We start from the raw sequence: 10927 nt of genomic DNA, 5'->3' as shown, positions 1-10927 counted from the left end.
CCCCCCCCCCCCCCCTCCACCCCTCCCCTCCGCGGGTGCCCGGGGGGTGGGGTGGGGTTGTTCGGTGTCCTCAGGGGCAGGAGGAAATGGAGAAGCAACCTATAGGAACCTGACCAGTCATTCAAAGCAATTACTAATCCTCAGGGCCTACTATGTGCCCAGTAGTCTTCTTTGATCCTAAAGGTGGATAATTATTCCCAGTCTTACAAATGAAGAAACTTACTGAGGCTCAGAGGCCATAAATAACTTGCCCCCAAGGTCACACAGCTAGTAAAAATGGGCCACGGTCAAACTCAGTCCTGGAGTTGCGGAGAGGAGCCAAGTATTGGTCAAACTGTGCCATTCGGAATTACCAAGAAGTTCGGGAAACTTTCTCGGCCCTTTTACTCCAACACAGGGTAAAAGGATAGCACTCAGCACCTAGGAAACTCAGTCTACCAGGAGCCTGCACCCTAGTTTCTTCTACACTGAAAAATCACTTGGTCCATATGAAGTCTTTCCACTGACATCCTACACATCACCCTGCACTGGAACACCCCAGTGTGAGGCCAGGGATCCCCACAAAACTCTACACTCTCCTCCTCCAGGAGACCAGAACAGGCAGCAGAAAGTGGGCGCTAAAGTGCTGACACCTGGAACTAGAACTAGGCTTGCCACCCTAGTTTTGCCACATGGAGCAATAAATCAAGTTATCTAGGTACAGCAAAAGCCCTTTGGAAAGAGTACCTACACCTACCTTTCCTAGGGACCCAAGTACCAAAGTGGGCTGGGGAGGGAACTGAGGGGGAAGTGGCCAAGTCCCAAGTCCCATCTGGCAGCTGGGATTATCTTTTCATTGCCCAACTTCTCATCCCAGAAGCGCAGTGTCAGCGTTAAGCATCCCCTTCCCACCCCATCCTCAATTTTCGGGTCTGTCCCGGGCTTTCAGAAGTTCCGGGAACTCTCCACACCCGTTGCCACAGATGCGGCCGACTTCAGGACCAAGGGCCGTCTCCAGCTCAGCTCGGTGGGAAGGTGAACAGGCAGGAGCGCCGGACACTCAGCCGCCCCTGTGGCTTCCCGGCCACGGGCGGGATCGAGGCCACGGGCGGGTGTCTCTTCCAGAGGTCGAGGCTCCGGATGTGCGAAATGGCTCCAGGAGCCCCTGGGGCGGGCCAGAGCCTCGGCCACGGGAGGGATCGAGGCGATGGCGGCGCCGGGTCCTCACCCCTCTAGCCAGCCGAACACGCCCCGGCGGCCCGGTCGGCCCTGGCTCCCGGCCAGTGGCTTTCTCTTTTTTAAACTTTCCGGCCTTGAAGATAACTGCCAATTGGGGCAGGATTTCCAGCCCCCACCTTCCCTCCCACCTTCTCCGTGTAGGCCCTTCCAGCCTCCAGGGAGACGACCCCCGACCCCGGCAGACCATCCCCGACCCCCGCCACTTGGGGCACCTGGAGAGAGCTTCCGGAAGATATCGGCGTCGGACCGAGTCTGGGGCTGATCCAGGGAGGAAGTCCCGCAGCCTCCAACGGTCCAAGCCTGCTCGCGGCGTGGCGCGCGGACGCAGAGCCGCCCCCTACTCTCGTTCTCTCTTAAAGACCTAACGGCTGGGGGGCGGGGGGTTAGGTTAACGGCCTGCCTTTACAAAAATTTTTAACGCTTCAGATGCCAAGAATTTTGCGTGTCCTTGGGCATGGCTGTGAGCGCTCAGGTAGAACAATAGAAATGAGGGGTGCCGGAAACGGTTCAAGAAGACCCCTATAGCCCTATAAACCTCTCTCCCCCCTAGCAGTTACTATTAGCATTAAAAGACCCTAGTGCCTTCAATGCAGTAGTGCCGGTTTATAACTTTTTCCCCACTGGGTCTCCATACCCTAAACAAGCCCCCTCCTCACATTTTGAAATCACCAGGGCAAAGACAGCTCCCAACCCTCTGAGGTTCCAAAGCTTCTCACCTGGTCTGCTCCTTGGCACCCTGACCTGACTCACCCCCATCCCCCCAGTAGTTTCTCCGGTTTGCACCTAGACAATAAATTTAGTTTAATTTAGCTTCCGGTCTTTAATTTTAGCAGGTCTCCTTTTTGCATGCAAATCAATATGGCAATTACCATCTAAAAGCTCGCCCAGCCCCGGGTCAATGTAAATTGATCATTGTCCGCCTTCCACAAAATAACACCGGGAGTCTGTGGTGCATAATGAGATTATACTGGAAACTGTCTTTTAGATCACAAATTATATTTTATGCTGTCAGGATCTTCTCCTAGCGGACTTCCCCGCTAATCACGGGGCGCCGGAGCCCGTGGGTGCTGAGGGGCAATGGTTGGCGGGGAGACTTGGCTCTAAGGAATAACTAAGTGCGGGGGCTCCCCCCCCGCCAATTTCCAAGATCCTCGACTGGGAGCAGGTGGAAATGAGCCTGTAATGGGAAAGAGGACCTTCTACCAAAACGTTGCGGGAAAAGCTCGTTCTTTAATTCTCATCCAACAAAAAGTCGGCTACCCCTTGCGGAGAAACACATGGGGAGAAACCAGCCTAAGCCGTCGGTCCTGGGCCGGGGGTTGGTAGACGTCCTCGACCAAGTGCTCGAGACACAGGAGGCTGGGCCGCCCCGGGGGCTGCGTGAGACCTTCCACTCCTACCCCGGCTGTTACTCAAGCGGGCGCCACCACCTAGGCCCCGGCAGCGCAGCCAGCCTTGCAAACAGACGGAATCTTGCCGGCCGGACTTTCGGGCGAAGCAGCCCAGGCGGGCTGGGCGGGCCTCGGCCTCCCCTCCACAAACTGGGCGAGGCACCGCCAGGCCCGAACCGTGTGAGCAGACGGCTGGAGACCTCCGAGCCAGGAGAACGTACCTTCTCGCGCAGAGCAAGGCCCTCCCGCCCCGGCGCGGCCCCTCGGCCACGGGTGTGACCCTGGAGCCTAACAAAGGGCCTTCAGAGCTCCTTTCGGCCTCGGACTGGCGGGGGAGGGGTGGGACCCGCGGGGAGGGGGGCGGCGCGGCGGCCCAAGTGTACCCGCGCGCCCCCTGCCCCGCCGTGCCGAGTCGGCCGAGCCTGGCGCCCTCGAGGAAACCACCGAGGTGGCTTGATCGAGGCCGCTGGGCACTCCCCAGGACCATGCAGGGGTTCGGGCGGCTCGGCGGCCGGCGAGCCTCCCTCCCAGCCCCGCGGCCCAGCCCTGCCCCGCCCGACCCAGCGCGGGCTCCACCCGAGTGCGGTCTTCCCCATAAAAGCTGGAATTCCCGGCTGGGCTCAGACAAAGAGGGACCGCGGCAAATCGACGCCGCGGGCAAACCAAACCCAAGCCTAGTTTACGTGCACGTCTGGGGTCACAGAGGCGCCTGCTAATCCTCCCTACCGAGCAGGCCGTCCCCGCAAGGTCTCCTCCAGGAAAAGAAAAAAAAAACATACCTCCCCTTGATTTCGCCCAGAGGCCGAACTTCGCACTTCTTTCGGTTCACTAGACCCTGTGCACCAACCTTAGCAAACAAGACTTAGAGCAGCACAGCGTCCCTTCCTCCCCAGCCAGGAGTGGGACGCTTACTCCTCGTCTTCCTCCACTCTCCATCCTCTCAAGGTCAAGAACTCAGAAATCTTTTAGAAACCCTCCAACCTGGTCAAGACATACCTTCTTTCCCACTCTAGCCAGGAAGAAACTATAACCAGAAGCAATCTTAGTGACTGAGGACCATCCAACCTTAGCCTCTGCCCTGTTTCCCTCTAGCCAAAGACACACTCACGTAAATGAGTGTGTGAATGTGGTTGTGTGGTGCACATTTCCGTGCCCTGGTCGGTCTCCCTGGGCAGGAAAGTCTCCATCAGGCATTGAGGAGTTTTTGTCATTCAGCCTGTGTATCTAAGCGTGGATGTGTGCATATGAATGCTTTTTGTGTTTCCAAGTGACCCTCTTCACACCTTTAAATGGGCTTTTGTCTCTGGAACGAACTTACAGAAATTCTGCCCCAGTTTCCAGCTCAACAAAGTCTGGGATTTTCTCTCCTAGAATCTAGCTCTAGGTCTCAGTATTTGCATATCCATGTTTACATTCCTCTTGGCCAGTTCTTTATCTCTTCTGTATCTCTTGTTCCGTGTGGGCATCGGAGCCCAAGTGTCTTGATTTGTCTCAGCACATGTCATTCAGGCACACATCTTAATCTGTGCATTCCTGTCTAACACATACACCTCTCCCCACGACTTACATTCTTGCTTTGCCTATAATGTGGTTCATGCCCAGACCAGACCAATGTCGGTTTGTAGTTTAAATGTAGCTAGAGGATTCCCCTAAGATTACAATCCCTAAAAGGGAGAGGAAGGGGGAAGGAGAGGAGTGTGACTAATGATTCATTTTTATATAGAGTAACCTACCCACCAATTGTCTACCTCTGCAAAAGCTAGACCAATGCCTTCAAGAGTTGTATTAAAATTTTAGACCAAGGTTGAGTCCCCTGTATGTGTCCATATATACATTGTACACATCACCGTCCAACTCCTGTTTGGACGCTGTCTCCCTGAACATATCTGATCTGAACTCTCCACAAGTTCATGGTTAAAAGTCTATCTCTACACAGACAACTCGAGGACCCTTTTGCTCTCTCCCATGCATACCTGCACACAAGGGCCGAGCATTTCAGGCTTGGGTCGGCAGCAGTTTCCGTCAGAGGCCCCACCCCACTAAAGCTCTGAGCAGACCTTTCCACACCGGGCCGCTGGGAACACTGAGATCTAACCTATGCATCTCCCAAACTCACTTCCTTAAGTGAGAGGAGCCCATTGTGTGTGTTCACACCTCCCCCATTAAGAAGTACCGGGTCAAATTAGATCACCTAGCAGCTGCGTCTGGTTCGTCGAAGAATCGAGCCGGATGCACCAGGATGTCCGCGTGCAAACACAGAACAGAAAAAGACAAACCCTGGGTCCAGACTCCCGCCCCCTCCAACCTAGAGGTTACTTGGCCTCCAGGAATTTCTACTAGACTCCCCACCCCCACTCTCCCCTTCGCCTTCAAAGGGTTAAGAGAAATCCTCGCAGCCTTCCCTTCACCCTTGGTCGCTGGGCCCGCAGGGTGGCTCGCTCACTCGCGGCTCACGGGAGTCTGCCGCCGCCTCCAAGGCCCGCCCCCCCTCTCTTCCGTCCTTCAGCCGGGAGGGAGCCTGCATGCCTGTCTAGACCGATCTATCACAGGCACACCAACAACACCCGCGAGAGCGCCGAGACCCTGCCGGGTCCCCCCTGCCCGCACGGCTTCCCGGCGGACCGAACCCTGGAGCGTGACCGCACCGGCGGCGGGGTGGGGTTGGGAGCCTCCGGGCGCGGGCTGCCCCGAGCGCACCGCGCGGCCGCCCCGGCCCCCAGCGCTCCCGCCAGCCCGGCTGCCGGGACACAGTCACAGCTCTGCGCGCTGGGCAGCCCTATTTTTATCTTGTCTAATCCCAAACTGGGCGGGGAGCACAGGCGTCGTGCTTAGAGAACAAGAGATAGGCGAGGGAGGCGGGGAGGAGCAGCCAGGCAGCTACGCGAGCCGGAGCGAGTTAAAGACACAGTCGAGGCGACCGAGAGCAGGAAGAAAAAGCGGGCTGCGCGGGGCCTCGGGGCACCGCACGCAATACGCTGCCGGGGAAGTTACACTCGCCTCCCCGCCGCCCCTCGCCGCCAGTCTCTCCCCATTTCCCAGCGGCGCTCCCCGCAGCCCCGGCCGCGGGGCCCCGGCCTGTGTGGGAGGCAGAGGCCCGGCCGGCCCTGCAAAGAGCTGGAGAGAATCGCTAATGAGCTGTGCGGCCCATTGATCCGGAGAACACTTCCTAATTAACTCTCAGTCACCTACTGGTGACAGCGCCTCAAAGGACAGCGCTGGGGCCATCCAAGCCCCAGCCCCGGCCTGCCCGCCGAGTGCCTGGCGCCCGAACCCCGCGCACTCCCCTCACTACCTCAGGCAATCCCGGTGAGTGGCGGCGTCAACCCGCATACTTAAGGCCGGCCTCGGATTAAACCTGGACGGCATATTAATCACCACCATCTCCACCCTTCCTCCACGCGGTGAAATCATGGCCCAAATAAACACGAGAACCACCACTGCAAAGCCCAGACAACAGATCGGGGGTGGAGTGGGAAGGGTCGCTATGCAAACGTATTCTCCAAGTGTCCACGTACAGGAGTCTCGGAGGCCGACACTTAAAACGCCTTCCACACAAGCAATTCTGTTGGCAAAACCGAATCCAACACCTCGTAAGGATTGATTTCGGCCCGCGGTGTCCGTTTCCAGTGCCACAGGAAGTGTCAGATGGCTAGAAATACTCAAGTCTGTCTGCGTTCACCACCCACCACCTTCTGGGGTGGGCCATTTCCTCTGCCTTTTTATTCCCAAGTCATTTAAAAGATTTTTCTCCAGGAGGCTACCCCTAGAACCAAAGAGCACTACCCCATCCCTGGCCTAATCTCAAAAAAAGAAAAAAAAAAAAAAAAGCTAAAACCCAGAGCAGTGTAGTCTAGACACAGGAGGCTCTACGGATACCTATTTGAAGCGCGCTGGTTTCTTTTTAAGGTTTGTTTTTAAATACACATAACCCTCCCCCTTCCTTCGCTCTTCCATTCCCCAACCCCCACCCTTCAGACGCCGGCGGCGCGCGTCCTCGCGCGCGGGCACTCACTAGCTGAAGATCGCGGACTTTCTGGGAAAGATTCATTAACAGCAAATTAAGCCTCGCCCGGCCTCGGCCTACACGAAGCCAGGCTCAGCCGTCTCAGGGACTGGGGGACGTGCCCACTCCAGGGTACAGGCGGCGGGAAGCCCACCGGGACCACGCGTGCCTCGAGCCGCCCTACTCCGCACACGGCGCCCCAGGGCTTGCTTGGTAAACAGCCGGCGCACGTCGCCGCCACCCCGAGCCCCCGAGTTGGCGGAGGCTCTGCAGCGCAGCCGCCCGCCTGCTCGAGCGCGGGCCCCGCGGCGCGGAGGCGCCTCTCCCTCCCCGCCTCGGCGGAGGATCGCGCCGTGTGCGCAAGTTCCTCTTCGCCCTCAGCCTCCGCGCCGCACGCCCTCCAAGCGGGACCAACTTCCTCCGGCCACAGACTTGCACACGCCCTACAGGGCTTCCCACCAGACTCGTAGCTGCCCAGGTCTAGCCCCCACCCCCTCGCCCTCCCTTCCCGCCGCCGCCCCCGCACGATCTACCCCCGCCCCTGGGGACTCACAACTTGAAACCAACCCTACAACGTCGCGGGGAGGGTGGGGGTGGACCAGGGTCGCAGATTAAAATTTTAAAAGAACATTTACAAAACAAAGCGTCTGACCTGGCGGGCGGGTGGACGGGCCGAGTCGGAACCCCTCGCTCTGCTCGATTTCCTAGTATATATTTTTTTAATCCACGTGATTCGCGCTTTGGAGCAAGCCAAAAAAAAAAACACCCGGGACTCCCCTCCCGAGTTGCGCGGCGGCGGCGGCAGCAGGTCGAGCTCGGCTCGGCCCGGGGCGCCCGCCACACACACCCTGCGCACGCACACGCCGTCGTTCCACGAGCAGGAACGAGCGGCCCCCGGAGAGGCAAGACGAGGCAGCGGCGGCTGGGGGTTTTTACAGTTCTTTCCCGAGTCGAAAAAGAAAGCAGACGGGAACCCGCCGCCCTCCCCTTCCTGCTAGCGACCTAACGCCGAGCCGAGCTTCCCAGCTTCCAGCCCAGCTCCCCCCCGCCCCCCCCCCCCCCCCGCGCCCGACTCGCGGCGCTCAGCGACGACCGCGCTCCCGCGCACACAGGCACACACTGGCTGCAAACTTCCACTCCGTGAACTCCCCGCTCTCCTCCCAGCCCCCCGGGAGGCAGCAGCCCCCCCACGCCGCGCCCCCTCCCTCCCCGGAGCCCACTTGGAGCCGCTTAGGTTGGCTGCATTTTTAATAACTTATAGATAGGAAATAAAAATGAAAGCGAGCAAAGCAGCCAAAGTGAAGCGCGAGGCGCAAGCTTCGAGGGGGTACGCGAGAGTCAAAAGAAGCCACCCGCCGCGAGTGGGGGCCCCGAGGGAGGGGGCCGACTGCAGCCCGCCGCCTCCCCCGGGGAAAGGTGTTCCGGGCACTGACCTGAAATCCCTGGCCGGGGAGTAAGCAGAGAGCCTGCGATCCGGCGCTTTGAAGTTTTTCCCCGGAGCAGAGTCGAGGCGGCGAGGAGGAGCAAGGGGCGATGGGGTGGATGGGAACTGGTGTGCGGGGTTGGAGGAAAGTGGGGTGGCGACGTTGGCGACGGAAGAAGGAGCCGGGCCGGGGAAGCGCGGCGAGCAGCAAAGTTTGCCGTCCCCGGCTGCCCGCAGCCCGCTCGCGGCGCCGCGCTCGCTCGCCTCCCTCGCCGTCTGCTGCCAGCCGGCTGCCCTCGGGGTCGGCCCCGCCGAGGGGTGGGCTCTGGGCTGGGTGGGGGCGGGGCGGGGCGGGGCGGGCTCAAAGCCTCCGGGCAGGTGGCGACAACCCCGCGCGATCCTCGGGGCTTCAGCGGCTGGGCCGGGCTCGGTCGGGCTCAGCAGCTCCCGCGCCGCCGCTGCTGCCGCCCGCACTCGGGCAGGAGCCCCAGCGCCATGTTGACGGTTCGCCGCGAGCGCCCGCTCGGGCTGGGTGTGTGTGAGTGTGTGAGTGTGTTGGCCAAGTCGTCCCTGCGCGGCGACAGCGCGGCTTGGGCTCCCCGCCCGGCGGCTCACGGGCTCCCCCTCCGCCGCCGCCTCGTTCCCGCTCTCGGTCGCGGCTCCGGCGCGTCTCCCCCGCAGCCACCGAGCTCCGTCCGCGTTCAGCGAGGAGCGTAGCTCTGCTCACCTTGCCGCTGGGAGCCTGGGCTCCGTCTGCCGCCGCACGCCGCGATCCCAACGCGTCCCCCCTCCCTGGTTCCCTCCTCTTCCTCCTCCCCCTCCCTCCGCCCTCTCGCCCTCCCTCCCTCCCTCCCTCCCAGCAGCCGCCTCCCCTCCCCCCGCAGGCGCAGCGCTCGGGCGACAGCCGCCCGCCCGCCCGCCGCCGCCGCCTCCAGCTCTCGCAAGTTTGAGCTCCCCCAGCCTCCGCTCACCCTCCGCTGCGGCGCCTCGGCGGTGGGGTTTCGGAGGGGTGATTCCCCAGTAAAGGTTTGCCCGAGTTTCCCCAGCCGTCATCGATCCTCGGAGCGTTTCGCTTCTCTGGGTCCGAACCCTAGACCACTTGGGTGGCGCCCCCCCCCCCCCGCCCCTTGCCCTCCCCTCCGCCGCTCGGACCGAGTTGGCTGCGCACACCCCGCCCGGGCGCGCGTCCTGGGCGAACCAGAGACCGACTCGGGCGGCGGCGGCGGCGGCGGCGCGGCCGGCAGATCCTAAGCCGAGGGGATGGGGGCGGCGGGGGCGGCTCTCCCAGCCGCGCGCCGAGACTCCCCTCGCTACCCAGAAGGCCAGTGGAGGACCGCAATTACCATAAAGCGCCTCGCACTCCGCTCAGCCAAAGCTGTCAAACCCCAGCGGCAGCCGCCGCTGCCTCCTCTCGCCACCAGCTCTGCGCTCTCCGGGTCGCGCGTCCCCTCCGAGACCCAGTGGAGCCTAGCGGGTGCGCGTCGGTGCCCATCCCCACCTTGGATCGCCCCTTCCTCCCGGAGGAGCCCCTTCCCATTTCGGTGTCAAGAATTACCTTTAGACACCACCTTGAGCATCGGTGGCCGTTCCGCCCGAACTCTGCGCCCGAGTTCCCCGGACGTTTCGATTGTGTGGGAATTGTCTGGAGAGGCGGGGGACGGAGGAGGCAGCCCGTGGGGCACCAGGAGGCGGGGGTGGGGGCGGTAGGGGAGCGGAGATTCACCAGAATTTCTCCCCGTTCTCGTGCATTTCACAATCTGCATCTCAGATGATTGGAGGGTCTGTCCTGGCCCCTCACCCCTGCCTCGGGAGATTATCTCCCGCGTTTTATTTTCCTTGGCAAGGAGCAACTTTTGGCTTACACCGTTCGCTCCATAAATTTCCACTCGGTAACGTCGTGCTGATCGGAGCTCGGCGGCAGCGTACAGCCTGCGCCCGCAGCAGTTCAATTCAATTGACACGTATTGAGCTTCTCCAGCGCACCCGGCGCGGCGCTGGGCGCGCGGGCGGGGGTGGTGGGTAGGGTGGGGGCAGGCAGGCGAGAGGGGGAAGCGGAGAGGCGAGGTTCCGGCCTCCCCGGAGCGCAGAGCCTCTAAGGCGAGCTGAGAAGCCCCAGTTCGAGAAGCAGGCGGGAAGGGATGGGAGTGGGGGGAGGGGTGTTCCGGCCTAACCGCACCCAGACCGCGGGCCGGGACGTCACCGCAATAGGTGACCCCACTCGGTTAATGGATAGGGTCTTTTTATGCTGAAGGTGGGGGGAGTCTCTTTCTGCCTAAGGACAAGATGGTGCAAGCTTGATGAGAACATCAATCTGAAATGGAGGTGGCTCGTAAATCCACACGGAAAGTTTTAAAATATCCTGGAGTGTCTCCATACCAAAAATAATCAAAAGCATCTCAAGTTGATTACTAAGTCAAGGTCAAGGCCAAAATCAGCTCTAGCTAGTAGATCCCTTTAAAAAAATTAGACTTAATCCTGACTGTAGGATTGGTGTTAGGTGCGATTTTATTTATTCTGTTTTAGTTCTCAGTATAGTTATAAAAACAGCTCTTTTCAAAGCAGAAGTGAAACATCTCTACCGTTTGAAACCTGAAACTTCGGGCAGAATTAAGTCTTCATGCTCCAGAGCTGCTTAAAACAACTGATGCAAAAGACGGGCAGGCAAGTGCCCCACTGAGCAGTCCCCAGCCCTGCGGGGGCCGCCACCGCTTCCAGGACTCCTGCCTGCATAATAGAACGTATGCCTTTTTCTTCCCCATCTTTCTGGAGGTGGATGTCTCTGAAAGCGAACCCACACATTTTTTTAATCTCTGGTAACAAGCAGAAAGACACCTGGACTATTATGCTGTAAAGCTATTTTTTATAAAGACATTTTAGGGCCAGACATTAAAA

General features: G+C 60.0%; 1 protein-coding gene across 8 annotated transcripts in view; it reads right to left on the bottom strand.

Moving 5' to 3' along the window:
* BCOR (BCL6 corepressor) overlaps positions 1 to 8429 on the bottom strand; it is a 45123-nt gene extending 36694 nt beyond the window's left edge. For 7 of the 8 annotated variants that reach the window (XM_040266359.1, XM_040266363.1, XM_040266362.1 and 4 more), the window contains exon 1: positions 8046 to 8429. The gene's annotated coding sequence lies outside the window, so the exon portion shown is untranslated. Of the gene's footprint in view, positions 1 to 7264; positions 7333 to 8045 lie in introns of those variants that run through there. The other variant, XM_040266360.1, reaches the window with a different exon arrangement.
* Positions 8430 to 10927: the final 2498 nt, after the last annotated feature.

Source organism: Oryx dammah, unplaced genomic scaffold, assembly GCF_014754425.2.
Source record: "Oryx dammah isolate SB20612 unplaced genomic scaffold, SCBI_Odam_1.1 HiC_scaffold_23, whole genome shotgun sequence".
Taxonomy (NCBI): Eukaryota; Metazoa; Chordata; class Mammalia; order Artiodactyla; family Bovidae; genus Oryx; species Oryx dammah.
Note: the sequence above shows the minus strand (reverse complement) of the source record. Positions and strands in the feature narration are given on the sequence as shown.